This window comes from Gorilla gorilla, chromosome 3 (assembly GCF_029281585.2).
Source record: "Gorilla gorilla gorilla isolate KB3781 chromosome 3, NHGRI_mGorGor1-v2.1_pri, whole genome shotgun sequence".
Taxonomy (NCBI): Eukaryota; Metazoa; Chordata; class Mammalia; order Primates; family Hominidae; genus Gorilla; species Gorilla gorilla.
In genome coordinates this window covers 40,798,773-40,819,574 of record NC_073227.2, presented here as the reverse complement: position 1 = coordinate 40,819,574, position 20,802 = coordinate 40,798,773, and positions in this window count along the sequence as shown.

Here is a 20,802-nt window from a genome sequence, read left to right as displayed (position 1 = left end):
AGGGCTTTGTCATGAGGAGCACTAGGCACTAAGTGAATGATTAGAGGGAGTTAACACTACACCAGGAGGCAAAGAAAACAAGTCACATAAGACCTGGCAGATATTTCTGACTAATAAGTCCCCTACAGATAAGGAAATGCCTATTAAGTATTCCAAGTTACTATATGCACATTTTTTCTCTTTATGTAGGTTTGTTAAAGTTTTCGGGTTTTTTTTTTTTTTTTGAAATGGAGTCTCGCTCTGTTGCCCAGGCGGGAGTGCAGTGGCACGACCTTGGCTCACAGCAAGCTCTGCCTCCTGGGTTCACAAAATTCTCCTGGATGGTGTAATTTCAACAACACTTAACTATTTATATATCTACCCAAAATTTATACATCTACCTGAAAGACTTTTCCAAAGATTGTACAATTATCAATCCTTAATGGATGTAATATAACTAAAAACTTGTAACCACTATTCTCATAGTCAGTTTTGGACAGATATATTTTTTTTGTTTGTTTTGGCAGCCATTTCAAAACTCCTCCCTTTCTGTATAGGCTAACTGTGAACCCTACATTTTCTGTAAGTGATTGTGTTAAAAGAATTGTGGAGCATGATCAAAGTTTGAGAAACTGCTATAATCTTAAACAAAATTACACATAAAAAAAGTGCCCTGGGGGTAATACCCTCACCATGACCACAAGTTCTTTATGAAATATGCCACAAAAAAAGCTGAAGCTGCTTGACCCAAAAGACCAGTTGTGACTCAACTTGCACTCATTTTTCTGAGATTTTTGTATTTCCACATTAATTTACCATTTTAATCATGGATTTGTTAATTCTTTTAAGCAAATTTTATTTTTTCTTTTTAAATAAATGATTATGTAAATCAGACTCATTTTGTTAGTTGGGGGTTTTAACCAATATTCATTTATGTGTTGTTACACTGTTAACATTTTAAATCATATTTTTAATCTGAGCTTCTTATCTTCTACCTATAACTGTTTATATTAATGTTTAAAATAAGGAATAGAAAGAAAAAATGCAACACTAAAGTTCTGATGTGTGTGTCAAAGCAAAATTTGCACCAATGTGAAACAGGTAGGAAAGGCTTCCCTCAAGGCTTTGCATAAGGGGGAGAGTCTGAACTCAGCTCAAGTGAAACAAAGGATGGGAGAGTTTCTAAGAGTATACAGGAGGAATAAGTTCTAGTTGAACTTATAATAGAAGATCACAAGCCATCTATGTTTGTTAATTGGTCTCACCCAAAAGAAAAGTCAACTTTCTCTTTTTCATAGGAAGTAATTTTACAGCTTGGAGCAAGACTCCCACCAAACTTGGCTCCTACCCTCCCACAGAAACTGGGAGATGGGGTACCATCTTCCTTAGTGATTACACATCAAAGGATGAGTCTCAAGTCCTTGAGAAAGACAGTCCTGGGTTGTAACACTGGCAAGAGGCTTCTAAAAAGGCTTGCAACCAAAGGGGAAAAGAAAGAAGTTACAAGTTTTCTAAAGTAAATGTTCTCTAAGAAAAGGGAGATCAGGGCCTAGAGTCAGGATGAAACCTATCTAAAGTTTTGTCACAGTAAGGGGAATGTTTCATCCATTTTGGTCAGATATTCCTCCAACAGAGAGTGAGCTCCTTGAGGACAGCAAGAAACAGAATGTACAAAGACTAGGCCACTAGATAGGACTCTGACTCACAACTTTTGCAGCAAACAGGTCAGAACTTGTTCTAACTGCCAGCTTCCCTAATTTTTGCCCCTAATTTTAACTTAGAACCAACCAGAAAAAGCCAAATGTGTTCTCGTGACTAAGCACATAGGTTGCTGTTTCTCTTTAGCCTGCCTCCACTTTGTCTATGCCCACAATCTCCAATCGGAGCAGGGACGTGAAACGCCCCATCTGCCTTTGACTCTTTGTCAAATACAAGGCATGCTGGCTGACTCCATTGCTATGGTAAGCTTTGAATAAATAGTTTTTGCTTGTTCTCATCTGGATGGTCTTCATATATTTCCAGAGCAGAAAATCAGCACCTAGAGCTGTGAGGTGGTATTTGCTAATACCACCATAATACATTAAAGAATTAGTTCCTTCATAAAGACTTCTGTGCTAGAAGCATGGTTTTCCGGAAGAAGAGTATAAAAATCAGTGATGTGGTTTAGCACTCAGCCTGAATCACTTATTTTATGACTTTAGAAAATTTAACATATTTGACACTCTGCTATGGTCTGAATGTTTGTGTCTTTCCCAAATGCATGTGTTGAATCCCAATCACCAGTGTGATGGTATTAAGAGGTTGGCACGTTGGAAGGTGATTAGGTCATAAGGGTAGAGCCCTCACAATGGGATTAGTGTTCTTACACAGGAGACCCTAGAGAGCTATATTGCCCCTTCCACCGTGTGAGGACACAGAGAGAAGGCCTCACCCATGAACCAGGAAAAGGCCTTCACCAGATACTAAATCTGTGATGCCTTGATCTTGGATTTCCCAGCCTCCAGAACCATGAGAAATACATTTCTGCTATTTATAAACTACCTAGTTTATGGCATTATGTTATAGTAGCCTAAATACACAAAGACAGCCTCTATTCTTACCTCTATTTTTGGAATAATAATAGTTTATGAGTTGTTTGAGTATTAAATTAGGTAATAATTGTGAACGTTGTTTCTCTTTTCCTGTGTAGGATGCTCAGTGTTTTCAGAGACTTACTGTTCTATGGACTTACTGCTAACGGGATACAAATTAACCTTAAAACGCAGCTTTAAAAAATTGGTTAACAATTCTTTGTTTCTATGTATAGTGAGCAATGCCTGAAGAAGTTTAAAATCTTGTACATTAGCTGAAAAAAATGCTCCAGGGAAAAATCGTCAAAAAAGAGGAAAAGACAAAAACACCCTCTGGCCAGCATTGTTATGCAACTGAGCCTGCAAAGCTACAAATGACAGTCTTGGGTAAGCACCAAAGCCCCCAGGTTGTTCTGCAACTAATGACTTACAGCCATGGAATCATCTATGTAGTTTTGTTTTTCTCTAAATTATTTTTTTAAATAGATCATACAACCACATGATTCCAAAAGCAAATGTGAAAAATAGAGTTTTGCTTTGATACCTGTTCTCAATCCTCCTGGTTCCTTAACTTATTCCTGGGTATCCTACTGCCCAGAGCCAAGCACTTGTATTAGTCTCTTATTTAATCTTCCAGAGTATTTTTTTAAATAATAAAGTATATATTCATGCTTACTCTTTTTAATGTAATATACAGCATAACATTTGCTTGACTCCTTGTTCTTTTTCATTTAACAGTATGTCTTTACTTAGTCATACATAAAGAGCTTCTTCACTCTTCATTTGTGTATCCATATGTGGATATCATATTTTAAAGAATTATTTTGTTTGAAGGATGTTCTATAATTTATTTAACAGGTACCTACTGGCATGCATTTGTTTCCAGGTGCTAGTTATAGTGAAAAATGCTATGATGAATAAACCTGTACATTAATCATTTCAGTCCTGTGCATCTCTATCCCTTCTTGAATGTGTTATGTGGATCTATTATTGGTAGAATAAATTCCTGTAGTGCAATTATTGAGTTACAAGGCAGCTCTGTCTATCTATCTATCTATCATCTATCTATCTATCTATCTATCTATCTATCTATCTATCTATCTATCCATCCATCCATCCATCCATCTATGTATCTATCTATCAACTATCTTTATACACACAAAATTTAAAAATACAAGAAATATTTTGAAAGCTATCAAATATCCTTTATCGGTTTCTAATTTATGTTCATATCAGCTCATTTTTCCACACCTTCACGAATGTGAGGTATTATTCAACATTTGGCTTTTACCAAGCTGACAGGTGAAAATCAGCATCTCAATGTCTTTCTGAAGTGTATTTTGTCTTATTTTGAGGAATGTTCAATACTTCTTTCTATATTAAATGGATCCTCCCTTATTTGGAAACTGTCTCTTTATACCCGTTATACATATTTTTAAAAATATGACTTTCTGTAAGTCAATAAATGACTCAAAGGTCACATATAAAACTGAAAGATCCAAAGCCAGATGTCTCTAGATTCAACCAGGAAGTTGCCTCTTGCTCAAAAGTGAACCCAAGTAAGCTGTTGCTACACACAGAATGTTTCTAAATCATTATTTATTATAGTTCACATTAATTTAACTCAGAACACTCTGGATACAGACAGTAGGTACTGTCATGATAATATGAAAAATGGCAGGACATACTAAAATTTCTAGGCCATATTTACTATCCTTCCTTGAATATATATTTTATTCCAAGATTTTTCTTAAATAAATAATTTTTAAGTCACATTAAAAATCACTTTTAGGTTCCTGTTTCTCTTCCAACTTGTGAAGTGCTTTTTTTGAAAGTCTATTTTTAAAAATCAATTTGTAAAAGATCTTTATTAGAGATAGTAGCCCTTTATGTATGGGAAGTGTAGTAACATATTTCTATGCCTATATTCATATCTGTATCTACTTCTTTAATACAGCTAAAATTTTCAAACTTTTCTTATTGGTTTTTTGATTTTCCCCATGCCAAGAATGTAACTGAATTCTCTCACAATTTCTTATAGTCTCTTATGAGTTATTGTTTTTAATTTAAATATTAAATTAGTTTTAGATTTCTGCTCTATAAGTTATAGATTTGAATTTAATTTTTCCCCACATGGTCAATTAGTCATCCCAAGCCCATTTATTCCCCACAAATAGAGATAATACCTTAAATTAATAAATACATTTAGGTATATTTATAAAGTTTCTCTCCCATTCTTCTGTCTGTTTGTGTGCTATTAATACACAGCTTTAACTGATTAATCCTTGTTAATTCCAGTACACTGTAAGAGGCTAATTTTTCTTTTCTTGGTGCTGATAGTCAGTTCTTTTTATATAGGTAATATAATCAGAGAATCATATTTTTATCAGACAGATACAAATTATAAGGAGGTGGGCGTAGATGGAGAATAAAAAGGGGCATTTACCAAACTTGATTTTTGATTTTGAAAAAAGAAAATGTAATTATTTGTGTTGGTTGTTATTATAGTGGTTGATTTTAGAAAACTGCATGGATATTTATGATTAAAAATTTCAGGAAAAAGTCATATCTCGAGTGCCAGAAAATATTAAAAATGTAAGGATACTGATTATAGTAAGAATATTATGTAAGTTTTATTTGGGGTGATATTTATCACGCTGACTAGTTTGTGTTTTCATCTTACGTAATGAATTCAACCATTTAGATTCAATAAACTTAAATTGAAAAACATTAATGCTCATGGGACAAAATTAAAATAAAACACTTCAAAACATTTATTGGTTTTAGATTACCAGGTACCAAAGATGAGTATCTGTAGATTGTAGCAAAAAGCACAATAAGATGGGCATTTAAATTTAAAACACCTCTACTCTATTATAGGCTTTCTATATTTGATAGTGTTAACATTGATTATTCTTATTCTTCCTCTCTGCTCATCATATTAGGTTCATTGATGATGGAGAAATAATAAATTATAAAACCATTCCAAAAGAACTTGGCATAACTCTGAGATCAGTTGCATCAAAATAAATTAAAATTTAATGATGCATTGCTCATGTCTGCCAAACATTCTGCAGATATGTTAAGTAGGAAAAAATAAGTGTGATGTGGGTTTTTTCAGAGATGTAATAATACCCAAGTACGTACCTTGTGCTTATTTTAATTTTTCCCCACATTTCTAGAATATGCTACTAAATATTGAAATAATTTCCACAATCAGAAAACATTCCCTTTAAACTCAATTTTATTTTGCTTGCGTGCTCTCCTGTGTGTGTGCAGGGTGGGCCGTGGGATGAGGATGTGCACTTTGCCTTTTAGCATGCTTCTATTAGATAATAGGAACTGAGATAGACTTAATGTGAATCTTTACATTTAACTGGCTGGGAGTTAAGCTGCGTTAACTGCTCTAGTTGTTGGTTTCAGTGGCTTCAGTCTCTTCTAGTGTCTTTTTTTTTAACTTTTTGTCTTTTCTGTTGCCCTTGGTTTTCCTAGAAAGTCCTTAAGTAGAGTCTGAACCTTGCAGAATTTTCAGCTGTATTCCTGTTATTATATAGTAGCCCTGTTGATGCATTGTGCTGGGGAGAAAAGCATTCTGCAAACCTATAATGAGGTTCCAGTCATTCGGTGGATCTGTGACCATCTGCTGTGATTTTCATAAGTATTTCTCAGCTTTGCACCCCTCGTTCTGTGAGACAGAAGGCTAGCGGTGGCTAGAGTTGTGTAATTTTCCCTTCATCACATTGGATAAGGCTCTGGAGAAGTCTTCTCCCTTTCTGTGTAGGTCTTTTTTTTTTTTTTTTTTGAGAGATCATTCTGGATTTCTTTCAAAATGGTTACCTTTCCCTTGGGTACATTTCCAAATGGTTACTTTTTCTCTCCCCTTAGCCAAACAGAAAGGGATTTTTCTCTGATCTTCATTAGGAGATCTCAGTAGGGTCCCTGTAGATAAAAACCCATCAAAATATGTGGTCCTTCCCCAAGCTGGGCACCTAGGCGTTTTCACCTCTCAAGCTTATCCACCCTCAGCTTGCAATAATTCACTGAAGTTTGTTCACAGGATCCAGTGGCTTCAGCTTCAGGTAACTGATCTGTATTCCCTGAATTCACTTGTCTCTCCAGTTTTCAGAATGGCAGCTTGTCCAGTGACCTCAAATCTCTGATGGGTTTTTAGAAAGTGTTTTTTCAGTTTGTTTGGCTTTTTGTTGTTGTTGTTGTTGTTGTAAGGGTGGAAATGATAACTTGTAAAGCACTTCACATGTTGGAAGAGAAACAGGGACCTAAAAGTGATTTTTAATGTAACTTAAAAATTATTTATTTAAGAAAAATCTTGGAATAAAATATATATTCAAGGAAGGATAGTAAAAATGGCCTAGAAATTTTAGTATGTCCTGCCATTTTTCATATTATCATGACAGTACCTACTGTCTGTATCCAGGGCGTTCTGAGTTAAATTAATATGAATTATAATAAATAATGTTTTAGAAACATTCTGTGTGGAGCAACAGCTTACTCGGGTTCACTTTTGAGCAAGAGGCAGCCTCCTGGTTGAATCCAGAGACATCTGGCTTTGGATCTTTCAGTTTTATATGTGACCTTTGAGTCATTTATTGACTTACAGAAAAGAGGAAAAAGAATAAGCTGTTTACAAGAGAAAATATTGTAATGAATCATGAAAATCCAAAAGGATCCCCAGAACAGCCATAAGAAAAACTCTAGGTGTAATGTTTTCTAAACATATATGATTATAATAAATATTAATAGTTTGCTGTGCTTGGGACCATTGTTTTCCAAAACAGAGAAACATTTAAGTAATTCCAGAGGAAGAGAAATTTCTTCATGAATACCAGAAATACAAATGCTTAGTGAATCAGAGATAAACAGAAACACAATATAATATTGTCGACTGTAAAAAACATCAATTATAGCTTACAGATACCTTTTCCTAAAATTCAAATCCACAAATTTGCTTTAAGAGTTCAGAATTAGTGACAACTTTCAAGGCATAATTAATCATTTTCATATGTGATTTCCTGTGGAAAATAATGAATATTTCTAAAACCTACTAAGAGCTTCCAGCCAGTAAATTATTTCAGTTAAATGTTATCTTTCATAGGCTAAGTTATAAACCAAAGAAACACGGGTAGGGTGCTGTAAAATATACAAAGCAACTTCTCTCATGCTAATATTCTAATAACTAAAATTTCATACTAAAACTATCATTTTAATCTCCATCTACAATTTTAAAAAAATTCTACTTTTTAAATAAATATATTCTTATTAGGAAATTTGCATTTACTTGACAAATATAATATTTCTAATGTAATTCTTAATAGCAAAAGGTTCAATTTTCTTGTAAGAAAAACAAAAGTGAAAAATGTTTATTTTTTGATGCAAAAAAAACAATACTTATGAAAGTGTTTTAAAACCACTGTGCTCCCATGACAAAGATGCTCAAAAGTAGAATAAGTATTGCATTTTTAATTCCAAGGTGTCCTATTTGTAATAGAAAATATGTTAAGGTTTATCCTTGAAGGTAAATTATTTTGAAAAGGAGATTTGTTTTGTATTACATGGCCAAGTTAATGTTAATTTGTAAATGAATTGTGATTATACAGTGTGTCTTAAATTTGTATTCTAAATCTACTCAAAGCAGGGTAAAAAGCAAAAAAATAGTGTATCTTTATTTCAATTTTTTCTTTTTATTTTCTTCTTTTTCCCATGATTTGCAGAAATTGGGTCAAGAAGTGTATGAGTAATTTAGAACTTAAATATTCTCTTTGTATATGTTTATCAAAAAGCCTCATTCCAAATTTCCCTTTAGAATTGTCTCTGGTATGTATTTGATTTTAGGTCAAAGGATGTCCTCATTCTCTTGATTTTTCACCAACTAGTAAGTAACAGAGTGATAAAAACCCTTAGGAATATCTTTAAACAAAGATCAAAGTTACAGATAAGGGGTGGGCTCGGTGGCTCATGCCTGTAAACCCAGCACTTTGGGAGGCTGAGGTGGGTGGATCACCTGAGGTCAGGAGTTCGAGACCAGCCTGGCCAACATGGTGAAACCCTGTCTCTACTAAATATACAAAAAAATTAGCTGGGTGTGGTGGTGGGTGCCTGTAATCCCAGCTACTCAGGAGGCTGAGGCAGGAGAATCGCTTGAACTTGGGAGGCGGAGGTTGCAGTGAGCCAAGGTCGCGCCATTGCACTCCAGCCTAGGCAATAAGAGCAAAACTCCATCTCAACAACAACAACAACAACAACAACAAAAAAAAATTTGCAGATAAGTTGGATAAATAGAGAAAACAAAACTGAAACCCAGCTTAAACAGACAAGATTCATAGTGCATAGAGAAGTTTGTTTCCCTGATCCTTAGTGATGTTGAGCATTTTTTCATATGTTTCTTTGCTATTTGTATATGCTCTTTTGAGAATTGTCTATTCATGTTGTTGCCCTACTTTTTGATAGGATTGTTTGTTTTTTTCTGATTTGTTTGAGTTTGTTGTAGATTCTGGCTATTAGTCCTTTGTCAGATGTATAGATTGTGAAGATTTTCTCCAAATGCAAATCAAAAACACAATGTGATACCACCTTACTCCTGCAAGAATGGCCATAATCAAAATATCAAAAAACAATAGATGTTGGCATGGATGCGGTGGTCAGGGAATACTCTCACACTGCTGGTGGAATTGTAAACTAGTACAGCCCCTATGCCAAGCAGTGTGGCGATTCCTTAAAGAACTAAAAGTGGAGCTACCATTTGATCCAGCAATTCCACTACTGGGTATCTACCCAGAGGAAAAGACATCATTATTCAAAAAAGATACTCGCACACGCATGTTTACAGCAGCACAATTCACAATTACAAAATCGTGGAACCAACCCAAATGCACATCAGTCAACGAGTGGATAAACTGTGATATATATATATCATATATATCGTTCATTTATATATATATCTCATATATATCATATATATCATATATATAGTTCATTCTTTTTTTGGCTGAGCAGTATTCCATCATATATATATATATGTGTGTGTGTATATATATAACATGTGTGTGTATATATATACACACACATACATATATACACACATATGTATACATATATACACACATATATATACACAGATATATACACACACACATACATATACACACACACACATATATATACGCACACACATATATATATGATGGAATACTGCTCAGCCAAAAAAGGAATGAATTAACAGCATTTGCAATGACCTGCATGAGATTGGAGACTATTATTCTAAGTGAAGTAACTCAGGAATGGAAAACCAAACATTGTATGTTCTTACTGGTATGTGGGAACTAAGCTATGAGAACACAAAGGCATAAGAATGATACAACGGACTTTGGGGACTTAGGCGGAAGAGAGGGAGGGGGGCAAGGGATAAAAGACAACATATATGGTGCAGTGTATACTGCTCGGGTGATGGGTACACCAGGATTTCACAAATCACCACTAAAGAACTTACTCATGTAACCAAATATCACCTGTACCCCAATAACTTATGGAAAAATAAAATAAAATAATAATAATAAAAAGAAGTTCAAACTTAGAAAAGTAGCAAGAAATGCAAACAGAAAAACAAAGTTTGCCCAATAATTACATACTTCTGACTATGAATATTACCAGACTCCCTGCTAACTTCTCTTTGTTTAAAAAATTAATTGTGCAATTAATTAACATGGATAATTCTGATACCTAATCCCAGAGAAAGTAATATTTTTTTTGTACAATTAATAGTATATTTCTTGAAAGGCAAAGAGAGGTATAGAACCTCCTTCTAGTATTGTCTTGATGGCGTTCAAATCAAAAGATGAATATGGCGATCTAGATTAACATATCCTTAGGGATTTAAGATAATTAATTATTAGCAAATATGTAAAGGAATTAGCTCTGATCTCTGGTATTAATAAGATCTCAATGATGATAATTGTCTGATATTGTGGTGAGTAAAATAATTAGAAACAAATCCAGAAATAAAATTCAAAGATAGTATAAAGAAAATTCAGAATTTATACGTATGCAGTAAAAGAAAAACAGTGGAGAATCAATTTCACTCTGTTTCTATATCTGAGCCATGAATAGCGAACTTGTCTTCATTTTGGATGCTTTTGTCAGAAGGAATATATATAACACTACAAATTATCATTCAAGGTTATCTGAACTATTCTGAGAATATCAATTCCAGGAACTGTTTAGGATAAAATAAGAGTTCGATATCTTTCTTTTGAAAGAAAATTCTTTGGCATTTTTTTTTCAATATGAATCTGTAAGTGATAAATATGATAGTAAATTACTATGTGTCATTTTGGCTAGGCCATGACACCTAATTTTTGGTCAAACCAAGTCTAGATATCACTATGAAGATATTTTTTAGATACGGTTAACATTTAAGACTTTGAGTAAAGCATATTACCCTCCATAATATGGAAGGCCTTGTTCAATCAGCTGATTGATCTAAGAAAAAAGACTGAGGTTCTTCAGGGAAGAAGCAGTTCTGCTTCAAGACTGCCTCTGGACTCGAGCTTGCAACACCAACTCTTCCCTGGGTCTCAAGCCTGCCAGCCTGCCCTTAACATTTTGAACTTGCTAGCCCTTACAACCACATGAGCCAATTCCAGTCACAACTCCGCAAAACAGAAACTCATGAACTGAAACCTCCTCAGGATCCAGCCGTGGAATGAAGGAACTGAAATGTTAAGTGACAAATTGCTGAAAGCTCAGTGTGGTCAACTCTGAAAGCTGAAAAATCAAGGGGCATCCAGTCATATAGAATCTCACACACTTTTGTGAGCTTTACCTCCAGGAGCTCAACCTAGTTAGTTCTCGCAGTGAATATTAGAGAAAAATCCTCTCATGTTTTCAGGAGAAGGAAAAAAAGAAAAATCATTAAATCTTCTCATGTTTTCAGCAGAGGAAAAACAAGAGGAGGCCGGGCACGGTGGCTCATGTCTGTAATCCCAGCACTTTGAGAGGCTGAGGCTAGCAAATCACAAGGTCAGGAGTTCGAGACCAGCATGGCCAACATGGTGACACCCTGTCTCTACTAAAAATGCAAAAAATTAGCTGGGCGTGGTGGTGGGTGCCTGTAATCCCAGCTACTGAGGAGGCTGAGGCAGGAGAATAACTTGAACCCGGGTGGCGGAGGTTGCAGTGAGCCTAGATGGCGCCACCGCAGAGTGAGACTCCGTCTCAAAAAAAAAAAAAAAAAAAAAAAAAGTAATCATTTAAAAATGTGCCAGAGCTTATTGAAGAGCAGTTTCTGTCCTTCTTAACTGGTCTACCCTCATGAGAAACTATTTAAGCAGAACCTAACCTGCTGGAGTCCTGCCAGAGCTTTCCATTGGTGCGAAAGGAAATACTCATCTCCAGCCCACTTTCGCCATCTTGCTGCATGTAAGGAGTAGGGAAGGGACTGAGAAGCATGTGTGAACATCATGAGAGGTGACAGCGTGCTGGCAGTCCTCACAGCCCTCGCTCGCTCTCGGCGCCTCCTCTGCCTGGGCTCCCACTTTGGCGGCACTTGAGGAGCCCTTCAGCCCACCGCTGCACTGTGGCAGCCCCTTTCTGGGCTGGCCAAGGCCGGAGCCGGCTCCCTCAGCTTGCAGGGAGGTGTGGAGGGAGAGGCGCGAGCGGGAACCCCGGCTGCGCGCGGTGCTTGCGGGCCAGCTGGAGATCCGGGTGGGCGTGGGCTTGGCGGGCCCCTCACTCGGAGCAGCCGGCCAGCCCTGCCGGCGCCGGGCAATGAGGGGCTTAGCACCCAGGCCAGCGGCTGCGGAGTGTGTACTGGGTCCCCCAGCAGTGCCAGCCCACCGGCGCTGCGCTAGATTTCTCGCCGGGCCTTAGCTGCCTTCCCGCGGGGCAGGGCTCGGGACCTGCAGCCCGCCATGCCTGAGCCTCCCACCCCCTCCGTGGGCTCCTGTGCGGCCCGAGCCTCCCCGATGAGCGCCGCCCCCTGCTCCAGGGCGCCCAGTCCTATCGACCACCTAAGGGCTGAGGAGTGCGGGTGCACGGCGCGGGACTGGTAGGCAGCTCCACCTGCAGCCCCGGTGCAGGAGCCACTGGGTGAAACCAGCTGGGCTCCTGAGTCTAGCGAGGACGTGGACAACTTTTGTGTCTAGCTCAGGGATTGTAAACGCACCAATCAGCGCCCTGTCAAAACAGATCACTCGGCTCTACCAATCAGCAGGATGTGAGTGGGGCCAGATAAGAGAATAAAAGCAGGCTGCCCGAGCCAGCAGAGGCAACCCACTCGGGTCCCCTTCCACACTGTGGAGGCTTTGTTCTTTTGCTCTTTGCAATAAATCTTGCTACTGCTCACTCTGGGTCCACACTGCCTTTATGAGCTGTAACACTCACTGCGAAGGTCTGCAGCTTCCCTCTTGAGCCAGCGAGACCACGAACCCACCAGAAGGAAGAAACTCCGAACACATTTGAACATCAGAAGGAACAAACTCCGGACACGCCGCCTTTAAGAACTGTAACACTCACCGCGAGGGTCCGTGGCTTCATTCTTGAAGTCAGTGAGACCAAGAACCCACCAATTCCGGACACAATCAGTCCTGAGGAACTGTAACAGTGAAACAGCAAAAGAACTAACATAACTAATTCCATTTTTGTTTAAGGGGTCTTTACTCATACCTGCACGTAGGATAGGATAATTTTAGAGCACGGAGAATATGCAAAAAGAGCAATCATGCTGTATTTTAAACAAACTCTGGAATTAAAGGAGAAGTATGTCAACAACTATGTTTTATTCAAATATATAGGAGCATAATTGTGACCTGACCAAGGACAAAGTAGTTCCCAACCTCCTTAGACTCTCTGTGGCACTCAGATTATCTGTGGTCATTGGTCATCTCTTGACGCCAACCCCCGTTTCATCCCATCTCCCCTAACATGAAAGATGTCTGAAATTTGTGCCCGCCTCAGAGAGTATCTTAGGATGGTAGTCCGCCATCTTCTCGGTTTCCTGACTCTCCAAATAAACCTGCCTTTTCTCCCACCAACTCTCATCCCTTGTGTTTGTCTTTGGAGCAGCAAGCAGCCAAATCTAGGTTTGGTTACATTTTAATGGCACCCATCATGGCGTTGTGTGCTTAGGGTGGGCCAGCCTTCCTGGTTTTCTTGGCCACTGACAGCATGCTAGGACGTCACTCTCCTGGGGGTAACAAAAACCACTCCTGAGTACCAGCTACTGGTGGCTAGCTGACCCTGCAGCTAGGATTCCAGGGATATCCCAGCAACTGCTGAGAATGCGTCTGTCTTGGGAATTCTCGTTCTTTCCCACTTCTCAGCATCAGCTGCCAGAAAGGCTCAGTTGGTGAGAAGAAAAGCAGTATCTGAGAGTTGACTGGCTCCAACACTGGGTAAGTCAAACCAGTATGTACACTGTGAATCTTCTGTCTCATCTGTTTGGGTTTTTGTGCCATTTGGACCTAGCATGGGTCATTTGTGGTCCTGTTTGGTATGATATAAGATGCTTAACGTCATCTCTTCAGTCTCCCTTTTACTTCCGGAGTGCTCTGTTTGTTTTAGTATCTGTGTTGTTAGTTTTAAATTGTTTAAAAACATGGAAAAGTTCAAAGGCATGCTAGAATTTCTGGGAATCCATTTGATTAAATAGTATGGCTTGTTTGTACACATTTTAAAACTAATGAGCAAATTACAGTAAATAAAATTCAGAGCTCAAATGGTTAATTTGCAACTATACAGTAAAGTAGGGTTTTCTAAAAGTCTCTATTTCTCTCTTGTTTCTACCTACTTCGTATCTGCATTTATTAAGCTACTGGTATTGAGATAAAAATCACTGATTCAAAGTTACTTGGAGATTTTAGTTTTCTTAGACAGTTCAGCCAGTTCTAGCTAAAATGTAAGACATTGGAAATTCATTTAAAACTGAAAAAAGAAAGGTCAAAGACATTTTTTAAATCAAAAGTGCCATGAAAACTGCTTTACCCAAAATTTTGATCCACAACCTTCATTGGATTACCTATTAGGAAAACAAAGTTTAGCCATGTGGACAGGTCCCAATTTTTTCAGAAATAATTTGGATCTAGCCATCTTTTGTAGGCTGGTGAGTTTGTGATGCTGTCTCATGGCTAGAGTTCCAGGTTAAAAGGTATACAGTCTCTCTCTGTGTGTAGGTATACATGTTTAGAGGTATTTACATATACGTACATATATTGTGTTAGATCCTGTGTTTAGAATGCTACCAAATTGGCTTCTAAGTAAATGATTACTCATAAATTAAGTCCAAAAACCTATCAAGTTCATGTGAATTTAGTAATCAGTAGTAAATAAGAATTGTTTTAAAATTATTGGTAAAATAAAAATGTCTTCCGAATTGTAAGCATAAATGTTTATCTGGGCTTTCTGATTGTTTTATATTTGCCTCTGCTAGATAATTTAAATTGTTGGTTTGGCATAAAGATTGTAAGATTATAAATCCAGCCAAAACCAGAACACCTATTTGTGTGTGTTTTGTGTTATTCTCTTTTTTTTTCTTTTTGACAAATAAGACTAACTTAAGATTGTTTGTTCAGTGAAAACAGCTGAATCTTCTGAGCTATCAGCAAAATGCCTACGTATTTAACTTCAGGGTTCACATTCAGGTGAACAGTTGATTCTCACAGGCTTTAAAAATGGTTAACAGGAAAATAAGTTTAAATGATGACTAGCTTTGTCTAATGTCTCAGTTTTCAAAAGTAATCTAGGTAAGCTATGAAAAATAAAAACAATTAAGTACCTGTAAATGGGATAAATTCTTATAAGTGAATTTCTGTTTAATTTAAAATCTGAAAATTATTTTGCATTAAATAATAAATGCTCATTGAATGTCTGGGGCATTTCCAATTTAGAGAGGGGTATGATGTGGGGAAACATGTTTCTGAAAATTATGTCTTGGCTTTATCTGTACAATGGTAGCATCTGACAGTTCAGGATTTCTTGCTTCCTAGGTTTTCACTAACATTTAAGGTTACTAAGAAAAAGAATTCTATTGTAATTCTGTAAGTTGTGTTCTAATTAAGAAAAATATATATTTTTTTAAATTAGAAGTTTATTTAAATTAGAAGTTATTTTCACTAACATTTAAGGTTACTAAGAAAAAGAATTCTATTGTAATTCTGTAAGTTGTGTTCTAATTAAGAAAAATATATATTTTTTTTAAAATTAGAAGTTTATTTAAAGGTTATTTATAAAAGAGGGTAGAAAGGAACCAGTAAGTACAAGACAGTGATGTGAAGAATTCCTATGGCCAAGGGACTTGGAATCAAAAGACTTAGAACCAATTTCAATGTTCTAATCTAGGTAAGAATGGAGTTGGACAGGCATACATTAATATTTAGAACCTTTTAAGTACAATAAGAGCCCAAACCAAAAGCCAAAAAGGAAAGGTGAAAAAATGACTTGTTTATAAATTTTATGTGTTATCAGGTGTTTAGACATCTGTGGGCCCATCTTTGATTTGAAGGGTCTGAACTAATTTTATCTCTCAAAACCAGATAAGAAGACCACTGAGCATGGACCAGTTCTGTCCAGTTTACGGAGATTGTGCACTAGTGTGCTTTTGTGTCCTGAAAAAAGCCTTTTGACTAATAGGGCCTAATTGTAGCACATTTAAATGTTGTCTCCACCCCAAAGTAAAGCGTGTTTTACATTACATGCATGTCTGTTGAATAAGCATGTGTCGGACCACCTTTATAAATATTCATAGCCCCTTCACTTGTTGAATATGTATGTTTAGTCAACTTGTATTCATATCCCATTGGAGCCCTGGGTACCACTGACAGTGGGGAACACATTTATTAACTTGCTTATGGATATGAGGAACACATATTTTGTAGTTAACATCTGTCTATTCCCTGATTCAAATGAGAATATGATGGTTACAAAAATGCAAGAGAAACTTTGACTCACCTCTTCCTACAGCCTTTAGATTGCCATGTTGGAGACCGTAATTGCTAGGAAAAACTAAAAAAAGATGAACCATAGTCTAAAAAGAAGCATTGCCAAAATATGTCAAGGAACTAATTTAACTTGGAATAAGATGTTGTCATTTGCTCTGTTGTAGATTTGAATGGCTTCCTGAAGTGGACACAAATCGAGTCCTTTTAAATTATTATATGATAGGCCATTCCAGGTTTCTGCCCTGGTGGAAAAACATCAGCTAATACTTTAAGAAACATAGCAACTGGCAATATGTTAAGACTCTAGGCCCTGTATTAACTTCTGTCCATGAGTTTGCCTCTATCAGGACCACTCATCCCACAGATGTGGCACTACATCCTTTTCAACTGGGAGATCAGATCTTCCTAAAGAGTAAAAAATAAAATAAAAAGAAACAAGAACCTAAACACAAACTTTCATTCCACAAACACTCCACATTAACTCCATTCAGCACATAAGTAGCCAGATGAGAGAATATGCCTGATACACCTAATCTCATAAGACTATGGAATGAGTCTGTGACCGTGGGAAATTTTAACAGTGAAACAGCAAAGGAACTAACACAACTAACTCAATTATTGTTTATGGGGCATTTACTTCTTCCTGCATGTAGGCTAAAAAAATTTTAGAGCACTGAGAAAATATGCAAAAACAGCAATCATGTAGTTTTTAAAACAAACTCTGGGATTAAAGGAGAAGTATGTAAACAATTAACATTTATAGGAGCTTTGTGACCTGACCAAGGACAAAGGAGTTCCCAACCTCCTTGGACCCTCACTGGTGCCAGATGTCACTAGTCCTAGATGGGTTAACTAGAGAATTATACCAAACATTTAAGGAAGAGATTATGCCAATTGTATATATTCCCTTTCAGAAGGTAGGAGCAGAGACAGCATTTCCTAAATCATTCTATGAGGCCAGCATTACTCTAATACAGAGATAGATAAATAAACTATGGTATATCTCACACTGGAATATCATCAAGCACACAAAAAGAGTTATCAAGCCATGAAAACGTGAAGGGAACTTAAATGCATATTACAAAGAGAAAGAAGCCAATCTGTAAAGGTATATACTATATGATTGCAACTATATGACATTCTGGAAAATGCAATACCATGGAGACCAAAAAAAAAAAAAAAAAAGACCAGCAGTTGCCAGGGGTCAGGGGGAGAGAGAGAAGAGCAGACAGAGCACATAGGATTGTTAGTGCTATCAAACTATTCTGTATGATATGTAATAGTGGATACATGTCCTTATACATTTTTCCAAGCCTGTACAATGCACAACGCCAAAGTTGAACCCTAACACAAATCCTGAACTGTAGGTGGTAATGACATGTCAGTGTAGTTTCATCAGTTTTAACAAATGTACCAGTCTGGTGGGGGATGTTGATAATGGGAGAAACTATGCATGTGTGGAGGCAGTAGGTATATGGGGAATCTCTGAGAACCATCTACTCATTTTTGCTGTGAATGTAAAACTCCCCAGAAAAAAAAAAAAAAGCTTATTTTCTTTTTTTTTTTCTATTTTTTTGTCTAATTATACTTTAAGTCTAGGTACATGTGCACAATGTGCAGGTTTGTTACATATGTATACATGTGCCATGTTGGTGTGCTGCACCCATTAACTCGTCATTTACATTAGGTGTATCTCCTAATGCTAGCCCTCCTCCCTCCCCCAACCCCACGACAGGCCCCGGTGTGTGATGTTCCCCTTCCTGTGCCCATGTGTTCTCATTGTTCAATTCCCACCTATGAGTGAGAACATGCAGTGTTTGGTTTTTTGGCCTTGCCATAGTTTGCTGAGAATGATGGTTTCCAGCTTCATCCATGTCCCTACAAAGGACATGAACTCATCCTTCTTTATGGCTGCATAGTATTCCATGGCGTATATGTGCCAGGTTTTCTTAATCCAGTCTATCATCGATGTACATTTGGGTTGGTTCCAAGTCAACAAAGCTTATTTTCAAAAAATAATATTATACTTTTTCTACTTTGAAAAATATAACACTGTTTTAATGAAGGTTTCTTTGTTATTTATGCATGGTAAGGCCAACAATTCAGGAAATAACTATCATTGAAAAAACACACTATGCTCACAGACCTTAAGGGGAAGGGGTTACCCCCACTTGATAGGAAGGAGGGGTCTCACAAGGATTCCCCTTCCAACCAGTAACATTCAGGGGGAAGAAGGACAGGTATAGTGCATGAAGAACCTTTATTTGTGATTTCCGTAGGCAGGAATGAGTGATGCAAGGTAAGCAGTCATAGGATTGGCTAGTTTGAATAATTTCAGCAAGCCCTGGAGTTGTGGAGCTCTCCATAGTTTTCTGGAACCTGCCCCTTTGTGATCAGTGCAGGTAGATAGTGGCCCAGAATGTGAGAGCCTAATAAAAGCGATACTAGGTTGGGAATATAGAAACTGGGTTGTTTGGTATACAGTTGAAAAATGCACTTATGGGAGAGTTGTTTACTGTCTTTAAGATGGGCTAACCCTGAGGGGCGGTCCCTCCAGGGTCAGCAAGATGTTTAAGCTTCATCACCATCATCATCATAAAGGAACCTGGTTAATATGGATACATTATAGAATGTAGATGCAGTTTCTTTCCAAATGAAGCAATTTATGTTGTTGAAAACATATTACAATTTATGTCCTGCCTCATTTCAAGCAATCAATCAAGTTTAGTGAGTCTTGCCACTGATGATAGCTGTTTTTTCCTAAGTTGGTAACAAATGCAGCAACAAACATTTCCAAGTGTTTTTATTAAGTCAAATATCTTTCTAAGGTTAATGAATGGAGTGTAAACGTATATTCTGCATGCAGTAAAAATCAATAAACTGTGCTATACTGCTGCCTTAAGTCACAATAAAATTCCAGGAGTTCCTTGTTGAAAATAATACATCTAAAATGATATTAAGTATAATTTCACTATAGTGAAAAAAAAACAGTTGGATATGATTTGACTACAGGAAAATAACACATTATTTGGATAAAAATAAATTTATTTTCTCTACCTACATTCTACCTTCTACATTCTAACCCCTCACAGTAAAATCCTACTCTACCTACATTCTATCACATCACAATATAATCCAGAATTCTGAACAATTTATCCTGAAACTCCTAACGGAACAAAAACATAGATTGTAGAATTCTATAAATTATATTTGAGGTGTATGCTTTTTCTGCCCCAATCATCTCTGTAGTGAGTCAGCCTAGCACATTTCACTATGACCAGTTTTATAGGTGTCGTTTTATAGGACCCTCTTCCTATAGGATCTGTAGGGAGATCTATGGTTTCCTGGTTCTCATTGTGTTCCCAGAGTAAATAGGATTATTTCATAGGTCCTTGGTTTTGTTTTATAATCATAATTACATGATTATTAATGTTTTATTCATTATATTAAATAATTTTATGAAAGTTATGAAATAATTTGGTCCTTACAGGCAAACTCTTTCAGATATTCATTTAGGGACTTCTATGAACTGTAACATTAACTGTAGATGCATATTTTATATTTTATTCAGTCTTCCTAGAGTTCAGAAAATGATCTAGATACTCTTTCCCATTTGTTTCATGCAAAAAAATATAGTTTAACAGCTAATTAAATTAACAGCATATTAAAATTTCTATAGCATATGTTTGTATATCTTGCTGTTGTTAATTGATAAAAATAAATGGGCAGTTACCTTTTCATGAAGATTATTGCTACATAGAATCTAAGCTCTAAAGGAAGTCACGGGCCTGACTTTCTTTTCTCTTCTGCATCTGCTTGGAGTCCTTTAGAATGCTCTGTACTTTTCATTTCTTGCTTATGTGTTTTGAATGTTTGGCCTCATCAATCTCATTAATTAATTAATATATAATAAATATATTAATATCAGTCATATTTTTATAGAAACTCTTTTTGGCTGTGTCCTCACCCAAATCTCATCTTGAACTGTAACTCCCATAATTCCCATGTGTTGTGGGAGGGATCATGTAAGCGATAGTTTAATCATGGGGGTGTTGTTCCTCATACAGTTCTCCTGGTAGTGAATAAGTCCTATGAGATCTGATGGTTTTATAAAGGGTTTCCCCTTTTGATTGGCTTTCATTCTCTCTTTTTTTTGCCTGCCACCGTGTAAGATGTGCCTTTTGCCTTCTGCCATGATTGTGAGGCCTCTCCAGCCACATGGAATTGTGAATTCAGTAAACCTCTTTTTCTTTATAAATTACCCAGTCTCAGGTATGTCTTTATCAGCAGTGTGAAAACAGACTAAT